This window comes from Condylostylus longicornis, unplaced genomic scaffold, assembly GCF_029603195.1.
Source record: "Condylostylus longicornis isolate FDR11 unplaced genomic scaffold, ASM2960319v2 ptg000001l, whole genome shotgun sequence".
In the NCBI taxonomy this organism is placed as follows: domain Eukaryota; kingdom Metazoa; phylum Arthropoda; class Insecta; order Diptera; family Dolichopodidae; genus Condylostylus; species Condylostylus longicornis.
The window spans coordinates 6572871-6594533 of NW_026577970.1; positions in this window are offsets into that span (position 1 = coordinate 6572871).

Genomic DNA, 21663 nt, shown 5'->3' on the forward strand with positions numbered 1-21663 from the left:
TTTTTTGGACTTCTGAAATTCTATAAATGACTCTCTTTCTGTGTCAGACACACGCATGAATTGAATGAACTCAAAAGCTTGGTACAAGAGCTTTCTTTCGGGTACTTACATCATACACTAGTTGTATGTATTTATTTATAATCATTATTCCAAAATTAAAATCTGTTGTATTCGAAGGGAACTAAAGGAAATCTTCTAGAGAATAGAACCCAATTGTCACGTTATTTCTAATCGAACATACACAGAACAATATATTTCGATTGCTATCCGTTTTACGCAAAATAAATTCAATCAAGCCTGTGAAAATTTTATTCTTTTTTAATGCAAGTATATGAGCTAAGTGTGGTATTACTTTACTAATTGTGAAAATCACATGATTTCAAAATAAGATCGGAAAATTTGATTTTTGTCCAAATGAAAATCAGAAATCATTCTAGTAAATTAGAAATTATTCTAGCTGATATTTTTTCGGAATTCATTGAGCCAAATGATTTGAAAACAATTAAAATTTACTTTAAGCTTCTTTATCAAATCTGATTTATGTAAGGTGTCAGGTCTCTCATAAAATGATTACTGACATGCAGTACGCAACAAAATGCATTTTGAAACCGAACACTCTGTATAATATATAAATCTATTTTTATTTATTTATTTTTTTTTTTGTGAGAAGATAGAGAATTTCATCAAAAATTTCACTTTGAGTTTTGTATTCATATATACACAGACAACAGTAACTTATAAGAGAACTTTTTATTCGACATACAATATATAAGTAGACTCTATGTTTATGTGCATATCGCGGCTAACATATAATTGCTCATATGTATTCTAATATTATGCATAGTACGTATGGATAAAAGTACATTTGACATAAGTACATACGAGTATAACATGTACTTTACTTGATATTAATACATATTTATGTATGTATGTGCGAATATAAAGAAAACCAACTTTGAAAGTGACATTTTTAACAAAGGGTTCATCCTTATTACAAAAACAAAACTTTTAAATATTACTTTGTACATATTGCAAAAAAATATGCACAAACCTACATATATACATAATATATCTAGTTAAGTTAATGTTATATGAAAGGCAGAAGCTTATAAAGTTGCCTTTTTTTTGTTGTATCTTGAATTTAGAAATCTTATGACATTGAGCAACATAACATATTCAAACAATATAAATATGACACGCTTTAATATATTTTCTTTTTTATATTTTTGTATTTTTTATTTTATATAAGTACATATGTGTGTAAAGTTCTGGTCGAATGTTACATTTAGCCAAATGAAATAATGTCGAAACATTTATTGCACATAGATTTTAAAGCAAATGAACAGTGAAGACATCAGAGAAGGCTAGGTTTAGACAAAATTCAAATATATAGGTGTAACTTTTGTAATTGCCTAAAACATGATTTTCGTATAGCGTAAAAAATTTACTGACTAATTAGGAAATTGTACTCAAAATAACTCTTGATTCCTTTTTCCGTTTGATTTTCCAGACCTAATTCTTACCTACGTCAAAGCTTTTAAATTGCGTTATACCTACACAAAATATACTGCACACAATTTCCGAATAAACCAGTATAATTAGAATGGAATTTTTGCTAATCCAGTATTCCTACAAAAATTTCTATGAATTTTTATTTAAAATTTAAAACTGTGAAAAAAGACCCTCTTTTTAGCATTCTATTACGTTTTCATTAGCGAATGTAAATTAGAAGCCCATAACAATTTGGTTAAGTGAAAGACTGGTGTTATCATAATAATGGCAGAGCTCGTATATTGTGAAAGTTATTCCTTATGAGAACTTCATTTGCCCACAAAATCCAGTTAAGAACAGCTGCTTTTACCTTTATTTTTAAAACGCACTTGTTAATCAAGTATTTTGGGTTCATAAACAATAAGCTTATAGGTTCGAGTTTTAAAATGATTTCAAAATTTTAAGTATTTATTCAAATCTAAATCTTAAAATCGTTTACTTGAAATACTTAATGGGTGTGAACCACTTGTAGCGTCATACGTAATATCGTATAAGTAGCATATTTTTCAAAATTTACTTTTTGTTAAAAATGAAACCTGCAGAAAGTAAGAAGCACTTCATCATCACAAAACGATGATTACCAAAATTACTGAAATTGTGGTGATGAAGCTTTGTAGCTCACAGTTAACAACTTGATAACTGTGTAAGACAATGAAGACCTGTATGACACAATTATGATACCTCCATGTATAACAATTAAAGATGTTTTTGTGACTCCCGAAAGCTTTAAAAATTATGGGTGAAACAAACGAAATAATGGTCGAAATCGCTAGGAAATAGGATGGGCTTTCGAATTTAATATTTTCTGCGTTTAAGAAAATTAATTTCGACAAAATTAACAATGCTTATTGTCGGTATAATGTAAAATTTAGCCAAACAAAATGTATAAAAATGTCTGAGATCTAAAACTTATTTTTTGTTTCCAGAAAATCAACAATGAAAAGTAATTTTTTTTTTTAATTTTTTCTTTCATTCATATGCAATTTCCACATCCGAAGAAGAAAGAATCTTTTAAATTTGATTTGTAAGAGTTATTTCGAATTTTTTTTTTTTTTATTATTTTTGATCATATATTCGCCCTCAACTTTCCATTACTTTCTGTTTGTTAAAATTCAAAGAAATCAGCTAAATAGCTATAACTTAAAAGCACAACAAAAAAAAAATAGGGCGAACACATCCAACAAAACCAACCAACATTTCGTTAAGTTTATTTTCAACTTTTCTGAAATTTTTTTCTTTATCATCCTTTAGCCCTTAAAAATTTCTGTTTCTGGAAAATTATTCTGTTGCATTTTAACTCTACTTTTTTTTTCTTACTGTACTTATTTACTTTTTATGTTTTGTTAACTTTTTTGTATGCGCAATTCTTCGCTCCGTCTCATCCACCCTCTTCCCTTTCTCAATAATTTCAATTTAAGTATATTCTATAGTTTGTTATTGTTGTTTATTATACACAATCATGTGATGATGATGTTGATGATGATGATGATGATGATGGGTTCAACACATCCTTTTTCCTTCCACATATCCTTCTCTTTATATAATAATTTTCTGATATATATTCACAAAATAATAATGATAATAAATAAATAATAATAAAAATAAAAAAAAAAAATGAAAAATGAAAATGATAAAAAGATTTACTTCATGTTGAGAAATTTTCTTTTTGAAAAATATTTTAAGTTTATTAAGAAGACGTTTCAGAGCAGACGAAAATAAGAAAAACAATTCGTATCAAACGCAAAATGGTTTATAAAGTAGCACATTTCAAATTCCAATTGATCAAAATATCCTTTTTTTTCTTTCATTTTGTGCATGAAAAGAGCCCAGCATGCATAAAGCTGGGCTCTTTTCAGAAATTTAATGAATTAAATAAAAAAATACATCATACCAATCACATATTTTCAGGCGTTGGAACCGTATTACGAGGAGCGTGAAAGTAATACTCAAATTCGACAAACTTTTTACTTGAGTAAAGGCACATACTTATATCATTTCAAGAGAAAGCCTTTACTGTTAATGTTTGCCTATTAAATGCGAAACGCTTACAATTTCGGATTAAGTACATGCTACCGAAATTATATTTTTTTCTTAATTAAATAGACACAATAACATGGAAAAGAAAGGTAATAGGAAAAAATGAACCTTATCCTTCTGTGTTTGCGGCCTTTTAGAACGTGAACTTTTAATTCAGGAATAAGGAAGTAAAAATTTTTTTCAAGAGGAATAAGTATAATATTTTGCTTTTCTATTTTGAAGAATCTGAAAGTTTTGAGAAATGACGCACTCGTACGCGGACGGATAAACAAAAAGAAACTAATCAGCACATTTTTTCTCTATTTTGTTGAAAAAAAGAGCTAAAAATATAAGTAAGTATAAAATTGTAAATGAAGAAACAACAAAATTATTGTAAAGTTGAAGAAAAAAGCACATAAAAGTATAAAAGAAATAAAAAAGGATAATAAAATACCATAAAATACAAAACAACAAAACAAAAAAAAATAAAATAAAATAAAATTTTTTTTTTTTGTTTTTTTTTTTTTCATATTCACATTTTATATATGAAAAACACACATTAGGGTATTAGGATTTTTTATCCTCTGAAAATTTCTTGGTTTTAGAACGAGCTTGAATTTTATATTTTTTTTTTTTGAAATGTAAAGAAGATGTGACTCTACTTTACTATAAGGATAATAACAATATGTGCATCACGCATACCTATTCATTCCACAAAATGTGAATGCCATATAAATTTATTTACATCAAAAAAAAAAAATTCAAAATGAATTCACTTTTATGCAAAAGTCACACAGGATTTTTCAAAGAATACATTAAAGCGCTTTTAATGAACTTAAAAGGAAAATTTCAAAAAATGGATTCTATTGAAAAAAATAAAATAACAAATATGGGGAAAGAAACAAATATTTTGTGCTTAATGCACTAAAAAGAAAATAAAATATTTTTGATAAAATATAAATAATTTTTCTTCCAATAAATTTGTAACCATGTAAAATAAAAATATTTTATGCCTACATTTGAAAGAGAAAGCCTAAGATTTCCGGATTTATCATGAAATATGGGTTTGAACGGCTCCGTGAGATTATATCATACACTTAGTAGGGGAGCACAATGTATTCTAAGGTATCGCGGTCGCAGTACAACCTAGGATTTTGTAACTCAATCGTTTCTCATCATACATATGCAACCATTCATTTCAAAACCAACCAAGTCATTTTTACGTTCCTATTCAAATGCATGTACAATAGCAATTATATAAATAAGACAGAAAAAGTACAAATTTGGAACACAACACTAAAAAGAAATTTGTTATTTAAGATTTCAAAACGCACAAGACTGAGATCACAACAGCTTATTTAATGCATAATACAGTCTCGTATTGCTTCCAATTAACACCATTTTGTATGGTTATACTCCGTATTATCAGATTCACATGCTTATATAAAGCAACTTTATTAGACTACTTAACGTCTTTAGTTAAATCATTCATCATTTAAAGATAATGAGGTACGCATAAAGAAAATTAGTATCTGTAGAAAGGTTTTAGTCCAACGTTTATAGAAAATTACAAATATTAAAAAAAATCATTTAGTATAGAAATCAAAATACAAAAATTCAGGCAGAGTTTAATTTAAAATTGAACATCAACGCCTTATCTTAAGAGGGCTTTTTCTTAAAAGTATTCAAAAAAAAATCTTTAAATTGTTATACACACGAAATCAAAATATATTCTACAAATTAATAAGCAGAACGTTTAGAATGACTTTTTTAAAAAATTATAGTGAATTACGAAATTCTTTAGTACGACGTGTACGCATTTCAAACCATAAATTCACAATTATCCATAATAGTAATTTGATAATGTGAATAATACTTTTAATTAGAATTATTAGACGGTCGTATTGCATATAATAAGGCAGGTATTGTGACATCAACAAATTTAACATTTCACGTTTTCGATTGAGAAAAATTTTTTCGCGATAGAAAAACACATATAGGATAAAACACATATATAAATAAATTAATTTTAGCAAAACTGATTGGTCTACTGATCCATTTGTGAACTCATGTATCTTGATTTCGGTTGAGTCGGTTTTAATGAAATTTCATATCTAGATTTACTTTGGATATATGACAGATTCATCTGATTTAGGCTTATGTATAAGATATGTTAATGTTTCCGAATAATAAACTAGCAAATATTTCAGGAATATAAAGGCTCCGAAACTGAATTTTGTTTACCATCCGATTATACATTCTATATGATCTTAACTATGAAAGCCTTATCTATAAGCGCTTGTTTTAGCAATACTTTGTTTATTTTCTTGTTACCCCCCCGAGAGTCAAGTGGAGTGAATCAATATTGTATTACATCACAATATAAAATTGTTACTCAGTCTCGTTAGTTATTGGGCTAACTTATCCAACTAATATCTAAGGAGCAAATTGATGGAATTTTTTGAAATTTGATATTTTGAGTTCTGGTTCTTACCGAAACTAACTGGCATTTCAAGGAATTCGGGTAGCATAAAGCGAAACTCTACTAAGAGACAAAGTTACATTTTTCTAGGTATGTTAACTGTAAGCTTACTAATGCCCTAAAAATTGGAAGGAAGTATTTAACAGACATTTTTGTAATATTCTGTAATATTTTCACTTAACTAAACAATACACATTGCGGTCGGTTATGTGCTGACCACATCAGATTTTTTTTATTTGAAAAGCTTTCCATGGAATACCCATAAAATAAAATATTCGTACAAGTATTATTAAAAATAATATGAGAAAAAAATGAATTCTTGTGGAATAAAATTACCAATTTGTTCACAATTTTTTTTTTGTTTTTATTTAAAATATGTATGTAATTTTTTATCATTATATTACATAATATATATTAAAATAAATAATATATTATTATCATAAAATACAATTAATATTTTTTTTGTTTTTTTTGATAAAACCCAAATTTTATCCTTCCTCCATCCCAAATTTTATCTCAATAGAATAGAATCAATAGAAAACTGAATCCGGTATACACGCAATCATAATAAATATTCAATATTTTAATAATTTTTAATAATATACAAAAAAAATCTCATCCGGAATAAAATATCAAATTTTTACATATTATTATTTATTATAAAATATTGTTATACATATATTATTATAAAAAAAACTCTTTTATTTGCAAATACCCTTATACATAGCTATTAAAGCTAAAACGAATTCCGATCTCTATTAAAAAATTTTATTAAAAAAATTATTGTAATAAAGCATTTTCGCTTAGACACACCACACTCCTGAAATATACAATATTACAATTTCATTATTATTATAATTGCAAAAGATACTCGTACTAATTCATCTACACATGTATATATATATGAAAATTTATGTTTTAAAAAAAAACAAAGGATGAAATTATTATTTTGCTATCAAAATGTCATCCGTTTAATGTAGCATGTAAATTTGTATTAAATTTCTCTTAAATGAGTTAAACTGTTTAGTCAAAATACGTTTGTGATACATAATAATGAAAAATTTGCTATGAGAACAATATTCTACAGTATAACAATATCCTGTATTCCGTATAAATCAAGTTCACATCTGGTGTAAATTGAACCGACTTTAAAATCAGTCATCTTCTAAAAGAAAAATATGTTAAAAACTATTTTTTACTGGCCAGTCAGAAATTTTTAATTACAGAACGTGTCCGTACAAAGGGCACATCTCAAATTCCAGCATACAATCAAAGTAATGACAATTAATGTAAAATCTTTTAACATTACTGTAGAATGAGAAAATGTACAGAATTCAGAAATCACTGGTACGTAAAGAATATTAAGATTAACAGTAACACGAACTGGAGTTCTAGAATAGGACAACTTAAAATTTAATTGGCATGGGCCACATTTAAAATTATAAAAAAATTTCTAAATAAACAACACTTGTACAATTAGGAGTTATACTACAAAGCATAGGGCTCGTCTAGAACAGCATGAAAATATGGGAGCAGCTCGGCTGCTAGACAATGGCGTTATCACAAAAAGACTTAAACGAACAAGACCATTCGATTTAACACGAACAACATTTAACAGTTGGTCTGTAGGACCTGTTTTATCCGTTTTTGGGGTAGGAGTCACGTTCCCCCACTGTCGGAGGAAAAAGGCAGATAGAGCCGTCCTTCTTCGTCTTTCGAGATTTTTTCACTTCGAGTAGGAAAAAAAAATTTGTATAAAGCCAAGGCATTATTTTACTAAATTAATATGCTCTAGAAATACACTTTAATTCCAAATATTCCCAAATCATTTATATTATAATATGAAACTGTGAAATATGTATAGATATGTACAATACGAGTATTTTTAATTTCATACTTGGTAGTTTTCCTACAGTAATTTAATAAAGAATTTCAATATTATAAATATAAGAGTAAAACCTTAAGGGGCCTTCACAAAACAATATACGCATATAGACCACCTTATAATTTAGCATTGCAAAAAAAAATTTCCTATAATACTTGGTTCCAATTCTAAACAACACAGTAGAAATTGGTCGCAACAGAAGAATATTTTCAATTATATAGTATAATAATGTATATTCTGCATGAGCATCCTATATTTATGCAATATATCTATGTCATATTATACATATATTAATTCAAATACATTTTATTATAATTTAATAATGTTAATAATATCATATTCTATATTATACAATGACAACTCTCTGCTCTCTCAAGGCATTTATTATTATTATTTTTTTCTCGAACAGAGGGACATTTTTATTAAGAGAAAAATAAAGTAACTAATTTATATCAAGGCCATAATATATACTTACCCATAACATTTTATATGATGGCATGGCAGTACAATATTATATTCATAATAATGTTTAAACATCATTCAATATAAAAATTGTTGTATTATGACACCATAAGATTTTCTTTCTGTTTCTCTCAGTATTCATTATTTTTATTGTTAATCCGATATAATGTTGGTCTCTTTCTTCTTTTTTCATCCAATTTAATTTGAAATTATAATGGTTTCATATATAACCTCAAAAATTTATGTATGCACATATTTACGTATAAAAAATAAGAAAACAATAAGTTTTATATTCTTATATAATTTAACCAAAACAAATAATAACAACAAGAAAAATAATTCTATAAATTGGAAAATCACAAAATTGGAAAATCTTTATTTTTTTCATACACTCCAACCACTTTTTATTTATAACTCTGTGTGCAGTCCTATAGCCTTAACAAAAAAAAAACCATATTATGACATACAAGTGAAAATGAAAAAAAAAATTAAATTCTAATAAAATACAATTAAGTTCACAAACTCTGACAATAGGACCATCTAAATTATCTAAGGAAATAAAAAAAAAAAAAGACAAAAATAGACAAGTTATTTATAAGATCCCCACGTTGGGCTTTTTCATTAATTTTTCTATACATAATATAGATTTAATATGGTTCAAACTTAATTTCTATTCTATAATAAATTTTGGTCGAAGTAACTCGGTTTGTAGAATAGCACATTTTCCTAAAATGCAAAAAAAAAAACAAAGTATTAATCGTCTTTAATACCAAAATTAAAATGGCATACTTTTAGGATGAAACAACAATAATAGTTATTAAAAAACCATTAACATTATGATCGTATTCGAAATTATACAAAAAATAATAGATTAGACATTTAGTGATAGTTTATTTATTTTCACAGATATTCGGAAAAGAGTACAGTTTCGAAAAAATATGAAGTTAATTTTTCGAAAAATCGATTTTTGCTAAATTTGTAAAACAATAATTAGAATCTATAATTTCTATTAGCTTAGTGTGGAGTGTCATATCTACAAACTTAATTAAAATCTCGGGCTTTTCAAATGCTATTGAGAGAAAAACCATTTAAAAAACTGGTTTGAAGCAATAATAAATTTCAACAGCCATTTTGTTATTGAAATAGTAGAAGACGCCAGTTAGTACTTTTCTGCGTAAATTTAAAAAATTGCTTTCTACGTAAATATATTTAAAGAATATTTATATTTTCGATAATCGAATAGGAAATCTCAAAAACTGGCATTTCAAGGACTTCAAACGATCGTCAATTCTTAAAATAAAGAACAAGTTTAAAATTTTCTTCTTGAGAAATAAATTTCTTAACATGATTCTTTTGTATGCACAATTCCGTTCTATTTCAAAGGGTCAAGACTGAAAATATTTTGAATGAACAGAAAAATTGAAACACGCACGGGCTGACTAATACCAATCAGTATATTTTTTCTCTAATTTTCTTACGAATATAAAATAAAAATAAATATAAATGTGTGTAAGTTAATATTGTGCATGAAATCGTATATAATTTTCACATTACAATCTTTTACCATTTTACCAAGAAATCGTAAGCCATTAATCAGTTTGTGAATGTCTTTAGGTTGACATTTTTATTTGACTCCTTTTCACTATTATATTGTTATTTCATTTAATCCATTTTTAAAATTATATTTTATTTTCTCCTTAAATTTCTTAAATTAAACCAAAAAGGAAGAATATAAAATATCTCAGCTTTTTTTTTCTTTTTGGTTAAGGAAAATAGGTTTTTAGAATAGAAACCAAAATCAATTTTAACAATTTTAATAAATTATTTATTCATTACGTGTTCTTAATATACCTATAATATGAAATGAAATATTCAAGAAATAAAATATTCAAAACAAATTATTCTTTTTTAGATATCAATTATGATAATTTTCAAAAAAAAAAAACTTGGGAAAAAAAAATGGAGATCCAATTTTAAATTTATATGCCATAAAATATCAAAACTTATTATGAAAAAAAATTTGATGTGATCAGCACATAACCAGCCGCAATGTGTATATTATGAATAATATTAAGGAAGTTTCTGCTAATTTATTATTATTATTTATATGAAAGGGTCGCACTGGGTTATGGAAATGCCCTGTAAATAATTATTTTAAATAAGAAAGGAAGCTAGTTAGAAAATCTCCAAAAAAAAATTAATTTAGTTCTTAGTAGAATGCTATGGAATGACTCTGGAATGTGATTTTCACCCTGAAAGGTTTGTGAATTAAACTCAACCGTAAAAAGAACTTGGTTATCAAATTTCAAGAAATCCAGTTCATATTTTCCTTAGATCATACGTGAAATCGACCCTTGAAAAGCGCATCCACAAAATGACTGACTAACAAGTGACAGTCAAAAATCTTTCCGAAAATAGTTTATTTACGTTTCTCTATGAATTTTAATGAATTTGCTTTAAAAACTCGGCATGTGATATTTGCTGTCACCACAGTACCTTACCTATTATATGCAATGCTGTCGTTAAAAATAATATTTCATATAATATTCTTCATAAAGCAAACTAATCTGAAATGATTAATCTGAAGAAGATAATCAAGACTTGAATAAGAAACCGGAAAATTATAAAATAAGTTGAACAAAAAAAAAAACAAAACCAGGTCTACTTTTGAACTTTGTGGTTAATTAAAAACAAAAAAAAAAATTAACAGGAAAAAATACCATTGTATCTGCATAAGAAGGAAATAAATTATTAATTAGTAACCAGAAGTGATTTAATAATACTTTAAAATATTTTCAAAACAGAAGGAAGAAGAAGCTAAAACAATATTGAGTGATTAAATTTCAAAATGTTAAAAATTAGTTCTTATTATCCTTGCGTATCAATCCAGGAATTCGAAATAAAAATAATATGTAAATATTCTGATGATGAGAAAGTAGAGTCGAAACGTGTTTATAATTAATATCATATTTAATCAAATTAAGAAGGAAATAGTTTTAATTGGATTCTTTGGAAAATTTTGTATATTTATCATGGTACACTGTTCGTACTCATAGAAGAAGATCATTTAGTGTACCAGGGTTCTTTCAAATGAAAAATTTTTGTTCTTGTTCAATTCAATAATAATTTATACATGTAAAATTAATTCTAGCAGTTGATATTTATAAATTGAGAGTTCATAATTAGAATTGTATTTGCAATTCTGTTCCACAACATTCTCCGTACTCAAATCTATTAAGGCATTCTTTTACTTGAACAAAGAAACATATATGTGGCTGTTTAACTACTCTACATCACCGAACAACTTTCATAATTCCACCAGTCCAACAACTTTTAAAAAGAACATTTTATTATTGAAGCAAATATCTATACTCTGAGTTTCAGTTTTCAGCCACCTCTGAGTACACCAGAACCCAATCTAATTTTCCACGAGTTTCAGTATAAATTTTATAAGAAACTTTTAACTAAAAAAAACAGTCTTAAGCTTTTATTTCTTAAACTTTTTGGTAAACAATGTGGCAATCAAATAAATTTTCATTTTTCTAATGACAGTAAAAACATGCAGAAGAAACTATTTTTTTTTAAAATATGCAGTTATGTTTTCACTTATGTTACAATAAATTGCGAAAATAGTAAATGACAATTTTTCTTCACTTCATCACGATGTGATCAAGTTCATTAAAAAAGTTTTATAATTGAATATTATACGGTCATGTTCGTGCACACAACCAATTGCATTGCATTTCTTTAAGAGTTAGATTATTTGCTTTTTTTTGGTTTAATTTTGTAAATAATTCACTATCTTATATTACACAAATAAAATTTAAGTGAAAAAATAGAAAAACTTTTAAATGAGTCCTTTTAAAATAATGCAGCTAGATGCCATTGCAATGTGTTGAAGAATAATCTGATAATGAAATCAATGGGGAAGGAGATATACTGAAAAAGAAATAAGGCGTATTCCTTCTGGGAGCATTGATTTTGTCGAATATTCCAAAACTTTATATAAAATTCAATATTTTGTAAAGAAAATTGAATTATTTGTGATTGTGGACGGGCCAAAGAAACAGAGATTTTTCGATTTTTAATTCTCAATTCTATAATTTTGTGAATAAATTTATAATTTTCTAATAAAAGTTATTAAAAAAACAAAAATTACCAATCAACTAATCTACGTGCCCAAATTAATTAGTGTACGTGCTGTAAAATATGAAAAATTTTATTTCCACCTAATAAAATTAATCTTAATTTTTAGAAATTTTGAAATAAAAATTTTAAAATTATCCGCCTTTATGAATCATCTGATTTATATTTAGGAAACTTTGAATATAACTTTAATTTTATTAAGTAATTTTGGACATTAATTCTTTTACATCTATAAATTTTAGGTAGCGACACATTCAGATTAATGACATATCCAAAATGGCATATTACAAAGTTAATTTGATTTTATAACCTCATTTACAGTAAAAATTTCTCACTTTAAATTTTCTAATCGGAAACTCATACTTTACAGTACATTTATTTCTTCTCGACAGTGTGCTTTCAACACATTATTGTTTTTTTTTTTTTTTTATTTGATCTTCTCTTTTCTATAAACGAACAATGAACGTGTTAGTATCATACGTACACATAAATTTTATCTTCGGTCTAAGACACAACTATATACATACATACATTTAAATTTATAATTTATACTTCACTTTTATATTTTTTTGACCCTACACAATGTTGTAGATGACTTTTGGTTTGTTTTTGAATTTATTTTTATTTTTTATGCTCTCAATAAATCTCTCACTTCCAAATAAATTTCGTGTGAGTTTATTTTATGTACAAACATTAAAATACAAAAAAAAAGATTGTTTTCTATTGTTGTGGTGCTACATCAAATGACAATGTTTCAGATATTCTTTGTATACCGTTAATTGCTCTAAAGGAGTTGCTCAATTACAATATATACTCTTACTAATAAAATGTTCTTATCTTTTTTAACAATTCTACTTAAACAAATGTTATTTATTATACAAATTTTCTCTACAGTTTTTGTTTAGTTTTACATTTTTGGAAACCAATTCTAGGGGCTCTGAAAAGATACCTCTAAGAGAAGAATAAGTTTTTCAGATAAAATTGAATTGCATTACACGAAAGGGCGAAAACAATCTTAATAGAGACCAAAACAACCAGAATTGAAATTGGCACCACAGAATATCCAAGTACTTATTGTGGAGATGAACGTAAAGAAGCTCCTCAAGTTATACGAATGCTTTCTAACAAAAACCTGTATGCGAAACGGTGAAATCTTCCTAGTTGACGCATAAAAACTATATTAAGGATCATATTAGGATGCATTTACACTTAGTTTATCAATATTAACCTATCCTTATAAGGAGACAATTTAACATTATCAGAACAACTTAAGACCCATAATTCAAAACGAAGAAACCTGCTTTATAAGACGATGCTCTTTGTTATCGTGACTTTAATTGTGACGTGTCTACAATTTTTTTTAATATTAATCTGCCTTAAAATGATACCATTCAAATGTATGCATCCACATTTTTAATTGTAGACGACTCATGTTTGCAGATTTTTGTTCATTTCCAATATGGATAAGGGCTCATATTTCGTTAGCTTTTTGAATTTTTTCGCGGCTTCCAATATTAAACTTGTATTTTCATTGTTAATTTATATTTTGTGAATGAAACTTGAACTTTCTATTGAAACTGACAGCTGTCTTTTATGGATTATATCATGCCAAATTATCAATTTGGATAAATTAAACTACTTTGTATCAAAATCAAACGAAAACACTTTTTATTTATTAATCTGGAATAAAAAAATTTGTCTCTTTCTTTTTCATATTTAATACACCAACATCCTTTCCTTTTTTTTTTTATTTTTTGGACTCTGCATATCAAATTCATTCCTCATGTTCGTGTTACGTGCGTGTGCTCTCTCCGATGACTTAAAATTCATTTTGTTTTTTTACTTTTTATTCTTTAATACTTTTTATTTGTGGTTAAGCAATGAATTTTATTGTAATAAAAGAGAAAAAAAAAAAACGAAGAAAAGAAAAATAAAAAGAAAATTATGAAAACTTTTTTAAATTGTTTATTTGCAAAAGTTTTATATGGCCTATTTATAGGCGTATTATACGTACGTATACATACATATGTTTATTTGTTTGCATGTATGTACGTATATGAACATGTGTAATACCAGTAGAAATTGGAAGTTTTGTAAAAATTTAAGTTCCTTTACCGCTTTTGAACATTTTTCTTTTTTCTTTATTTTTTTTACTCAATTTTTATTTTAGATTTTTCTCACTAAATTTCTTTTATTATGGAATTATTTTTTTTATATGTATATAAGTATTAAAGAATAAAAAATATTTTTATGAAGAAAAAATTATATCGTAAAAAGAGTTGCTTTCAATCCGCAATAACAAATTGAATACACTTAATTCTTAAAATAACAATCCATTTAGAATAATATATAAAAATTGAAACAGTGATTCTAAAAGTTTTCCCCGTACAATTTTGGCTGTTTTAATATTTTTAAAAAATTTTTGATAAAAATTTTCTGAACCCCAGTGACTCCCAATTTTTTTTTACTTATCAGACAAATTAACAGCATATGTGCATTGCTATACTGATTGCTATTGCTTCATGTGTCTCATTCAAGTGACGTAGTCTTCGTCGACTCACTACTCTATTAAAGAGCGCGTTATATATAAAATTATTAAATTTCTAAAAACTCACTAACAAAATTAATATTAAAAACAAGTTAATTAACAAGGTACTTACGAGTACAATTATTCCATTTTTCGGATTACTCTAAACTAAGCGATAATAAATGCGACTATCAGTATTTTGTAGCATCGTTTCAAAATTAGTTAGTTGAGTTCCTGTTAGCGTACTAATAAAGTTAACTAAATCATTTTTGATAAAAAACATGAAGTTATACTTAAAATATATACGATTAATATTAAATTTTCTGTAAGTTATAACAGTACAACTCCAAATTAATCCATTTATAAATTTTGTAAAAGAAATTCAACAATTTGTTATCACAAAATAAGGTTTAAGCAAATGACATAACTGCTACTGTTATACGAAGCCAAAAAATCAAAAATCAACCTATTATAGATAATTTCAAATCCAAAGCCCCTCAATAATTCATAATTTATGCTTTCATGGATAATTTCAAATGTAAAATTAATGTTTTCAATTTGGGATTTTGAGTCTGTAGCCAATATTTTAGGCAGAGTTTTAATTTAAGAAAATTGTTAAGACAATTTTGTATGCCGCTAAGATACTTTTGAGTATTTTACTAAGTACATAGAAACAGGAGATACAGCCTGCTGTCACGAAACTATCTTTACTATTAAAGCAAAATTCATCAGTAATTAAATTTCGATTTTGAATGCGGAAGATTGTCGGGAATTTATACAATTCGGCCAAAATTTTCCAAAAAAAAAAAAAAATTTTTTTTTCAATCATCCCATTATTATTTGCCTAAGCAAACAAATTTCATTTTGATGGTTTTTCTTATTTTCTTAAAAATTTATTTTTATGGACTTTTTTTTTCTTTTCTTAACAAAAGAAATAGAGAAAACAAGAACAAACACATAACAAAAAAAAAAAAAAATATATAAAATAAATTTTTTGAAAAAAAATTAAATTAAGTTCAAATTACTCTTATTGTTATGCATGTGTATGTACGTTTGTATATGTGAATGTGTTGTAATATACCGTTAGTTAGAAACAGATTTCCTTTTCCGCTCTTTTATTGGTTTTCTAGTATATACGAGTATATGTACATTTTATGTACATAGACGATTTTTATATTGCGAGAATTTTTTTTCTTTAATATTATCCAAAAACATATAGATTTCCCTTCACTCGGTTAACTTCGTTAACTTTATATACGTAATACGTATATGTATGTCTATGTATAGGAAAAATTTTAATATTATGAATAGCTATACACTTACGGAATAGGCAGCATAGGCACATATATCTAGGCCTTTATATATATATGTGCTTTAAAATTATATTGACGGCTGTAATAATATAGAAAAGTGTGGGTTTAAAGTATTTTACTGCTAATAAAGTTTTTAACGTATTTAAACCAAAACAACAACAACCAAAAAAAAAAAAAACAATATAAAGAAATACAAAGATGGAAAAATTGAAATAATTTTATAGATTAAATTTTAAAGGCTATACAATGACGACTTTAATAATAATATGAAGATAGAAAAGCTAGATAGATTTTTTAACACAATATTGTGCAAGATTAAAATCCCATATTAAATTTTTTTTTTTTTTTTGTTGATGAATTTCCGATGTTGATTGCGGTAACAATATTAAAAAAATTTTTTTCAAGAAAACTCATAAAAAAATTTTTTTTTCTTTAATTTCAGTTCTTCCTAACGAGAGTTGGAATTGTGATTTATTTAAAAGAAAAAAACCGAAATTTTTTAAAAAGTCTATTTTTTTTCTATTAAGTTAATGAAAAGGAGGCGGAAAGGATAATATTAAAATTGGAATGTCCAATTTTTCAAAGGCATTTTTTTCCATTTTAATAAAAATAACCATTTTATTATATACTTAATTTAGAGTGGTGAATAATTTAGGAGTTTACAGAAGATTATTCTGTTGTGCTGCTTCGAAAATAACAGCTATTCAATGTATATTTTGAACTACAAATATACTTATATTCAATATTCATATTAATAGGATTAAGTCGATTCATGATTTTCTTCCTACATATGAGAACAGCTTCAAATCAATTGACATACCCATTTTAAGCAAAAGAGCAAAAGAACGTGATGTCGTAGACGTGATATTAATTTCTCAACTTTTGAAACTGATTTGATCTCTCCCAATAATTTTAATAAGATCGTCGTCAATACTAATGTTAGGTCTCGTTCCTCTGATTGCATACTACTAATTATTGGAAACATAAACCCGTCAGTAGATTGTTAAATCTGTGTAATAAGTTCAAGAATACACTCGATTTCACACTAACAAAAACACGATAAAAAAGCTTTTGTTTTTTTATAGATAATTTAACCCATTTCTAGATGATTCCGACTTGATTAACAATATATAATACATATATATATATATGCAATTTTAGAATATCTGTAATATTTTTCTATAGATATTAGTTTAATATAATCAAAATTAGTAAATTTATATGTATATTATATTTTAATATGTTATGAGTTAAGCATTTGAATAAAAAAAAACATATGCTACGCAGAATTATATGATAATGTCCTTAGAACACTATTCCAACATTCAAAATTCTGACAATGGTATAATCTTTTATTTAATAGTATAGTTTGTAGGAAAATGGTAATTAATTGGTTCAAGTTGTAGAGGTTCATTTTCTATGATCCCATTCTGTTGCCAACCAGAACTGTAATAATAAATTCCAAGAAATCTGTTACTTATTTCCATTGCTTTAAGATAATGGAAAATGTAAGATCGGCCCGTGATAACAACAGATGGGCAGACCAACAAACTTATAACGCCATTATATCATATTTTTTTGCTACAAAGTTTTTCCGCTGAAAACTCGACATGTGAATTTTGATGCCATCACAATATCTCCCTTTTATTTTACACGCATGTAATCTGGTCGGTAAAAATATTAAAAATAAAATTTTGAATTAGAAAATTTATTTATGTCTTTCGCTACATTCCCATATTTTGTGGTCTAAACAAGTTTTCCTTTCGGTCATAATTTAAAAACACTATATATGAGCACAGATTATCAAATTTCTTTCAAGTTCTTTTTTGGTAACTTAATCACTATAAGCAATTGTATTTTTTTGATTTCAGTTATACACTTAACCCTCAAGTAGTTATATACATAATTAATTTATATACGCACTTCAAATTGTTACAGTTATTTATTAAATTTATTAATAGCCTCTCATATTTCAAAAACCAATAACATCAACTAACAAAAAAAAATGATAAGATAAAACAAAAATTTTGATTTTTTAATCGATTATTTGAATTTTGAGAAGTCAACCGGTTTAAGTCAATAATAATATTATTTTGGAAATTGAAATTGAATTGAATTTTAATCATATCACACACAATACCTATAAACAATACGAACTTAGCACTATTCTGGACGGAAATGCAGAAAAGAATCAAGCATCATTTCAATACGCAAAAACAAATTTTTAATTGAATAGCAAGTTACACTGAATTACTGATCCCATTCATAATATGAAATATTCTTTTTTTTGTTTCATTAAAATGTGCTTTTCTGTACTAATTAGAATTTATCTTACTCGAATGCACATAAAATCACTATTGCTCATTTAGAATTTGATTAATTTATTTGGCGAGGCTTTTCAATTTTATTATTGAATCTACTTGAAAGAAGTTTATAAAATTTACCACAATTTCATGCTAATATATTCCAACGATTGATTAGAATACGCTTAGAAGAATATTGTCTCTGGACCATGCAATTTGTGTCCCCATATTTCCGTCAGCAGTTTCAGAACCATTTATTTACACAAAAATCCTGATAATTTTTTTGTACATTTAATTTAATTACCATAATTTTGTCTATGGTTCCTTCATAAAATTCAAACATTTTCCCCTAAAAGCTTAATTTATTAACTTATAATATAATATATTTATTAAAATGCTACTAATTCTATATATGTTATATATGTAATACATGTAAGTAATCAACAAATTACATAATTTTTTTAAAAACACAAAATTTGCCTGAAAGAAAATTCTCTACTAAATAGGACTTAATAAAATTATAGAGATTCCTTAATTTTTTACAGTTTTCATTGAAAATTAGAAAATTTAAAACTGAGAACTTATTTTATATATACACACATACACATGTGTAAACTAGCATGCGATTATATTCAATGTTTTTTCAATACCAAATTTAAAACCCTTAAAAATTCATTCTTAATATGCTTGTATAATAATTAAAACAAAAAAATCTTTTACATAATAAAATTTTTGAAAGGCTTTAAAATAATCCAAGATTATGTTAGAAAGAGACAAAATATTTAAGCCCATATATACTTACACATATGTAAATACAATATGTTTTCCTAATCTAGGATGTAGGATCCATATTAAGAAAATAATTTACTTATCCTTGTTTTCTCTAGATACGATTTTAAGAAGAAAATCAAATATAATAGGAAAATATCTATGACAACTCCTTTTTTTTGGTTCAACTTTTCGAACAATTAAAATAACAAAAAACAAAAAATGGAATTAACAAGTTTTAATTAAAAAAAAAAAAAGCATATGTAAAAGTCTTATTAAGTACATAAAATATTGTGCTTGCTTAGGCTTCACAATAAAATTTTCAATTTACTTTTACTTAACCATAGACGAAAATGTAAAATAAAATTTTTCTGCTTTCCATATTTTTTTTTTTTGTTTTTTTGTTAAAAGGACGACATTATAACATTTTTGTAAAGTAAAAAGATAATAAAAGATTAAATTTGTATTAAATGGAATTTCTATTGTTGTATAACACATTTAAATGTTATAACTGTTATAAGCATAAATTATTATCTACTACAGTCTTTCGCCCCTTTTTAAAAATTTTAATCCTTGTTAATTGTTTAAAGAACACGTCGTTATATTAAAGCCAAACAGCATAATATGAAAAACAGAAAAATAAAAAGAAAAATTAAACAAAACAGAAAAGAAAAATGCAGGCGGCATCTCCCATTACAAAACAAAAAAAAACATTTTAATGGTTTTTCAGCTACGTACGAACCTATATGAATCAACAACAATACTATTGTTATAAATGGTTATGCATTATTATGTGTTAGGGTTATTTTTAGATAACAAGATTTCAATTTCACACATAAAACATTTTGATTTCATGACATTATGCTATTGAAATGTAAAGCTTTTTTAATATATGCATAATCGGAAAAGTAAAATTCTCTTTTATACTCTTAACATCAGTGCTAAATATTCGCATATGTACACTGCATTTTCTTAAAATGAGCAGACTCTTTGCTTTTTGTTGGTTGTAAGTTATATTAGAACAACCAACTGTAATATACGGTGAAATATCAAAAATCTAATGCGCTTAGGCAGAAAATCATTAGATCGGAAGCATTGATCCCAAATACATTATTTTTATTAGTTTATCGAAATGGATGTGAAAAATATATTTCTAATATTAAGAGAATCGGAAAATTTCAACTACAAAGAAACTATTTTTAATTTAGAGATCCACTCTCTTGTGGTTCAAATTAATTTGCGTTGTGAGACTCAAAACGAACAATAATATTAACAAAAACGTCGATTAAGAACTTTCAAAAAAATTCTGACATTCAATTTATGCTTTAATTGAATTGTTAATTTGCTCTTTAAAACACATGCAAATAAAAAAATGTGATGTGATCAACACATAATCGACCGCATTGTGTATTGTCTAGTTAATTGAAAGTGTTACAGAATATTATAAAAATGTCTGTTAAATACTTCTTTCCAATTTTTAGGACAATAGTAAGCTTATAGTTAACATACCTAGCAATGTAAACTTGGCTCTTAGTAGAGTTTCGCTTTGTGCTACTCGAATTCCCTGAAATGTTCGTCAGTTAGTTTTGGTAACAACCAGAATATCAAATTTCAAGAAATTCCATCAATTCGTTCCGTAGATATGGTGAAAAATGTAAAATCGGCCCGCAGATCAGTTTTCGAGCCCTGATCTCTCCAAAAAATTTATATGTGCATTGTTTGAATACGAGGAATTTGAATATTAAATTTTAATGAAATCGGTTGATTATTTTTCTTTATATACACAAAAATGTGTATTTGGCCCGTAGTAAACTTCCAGTTGGTGATGCCTGATTATGAAATTTGAAGTAAATCGGTTGAATATTTTCTTCAAAATGGTCAAAAATGTAAAACAGGCCCGCTAAAAAGTGCAGTTCCCGAGGCCTGATATATTCCAAAATTTAATCAATCCGTGCCATGGTCGAAATAAACTTACATATACAATTTCATCAAAATCGGTTCAGCCGAACTTGAGATACACGCGTGCATACGCAGACCGATAGACCGACAGGTTGCTAAAAATAGTTTATTTACACTTCCCTACTATGGAGAAGTGCATTCTCACCGAAAACTCGATATGCAAAATTTGTTGCTATCACATAACCTACCTGTTGTATACACAATGCGGTCGGTAAAAAAAACAATAAAATTTTTCTAATTTCCCAAAATTT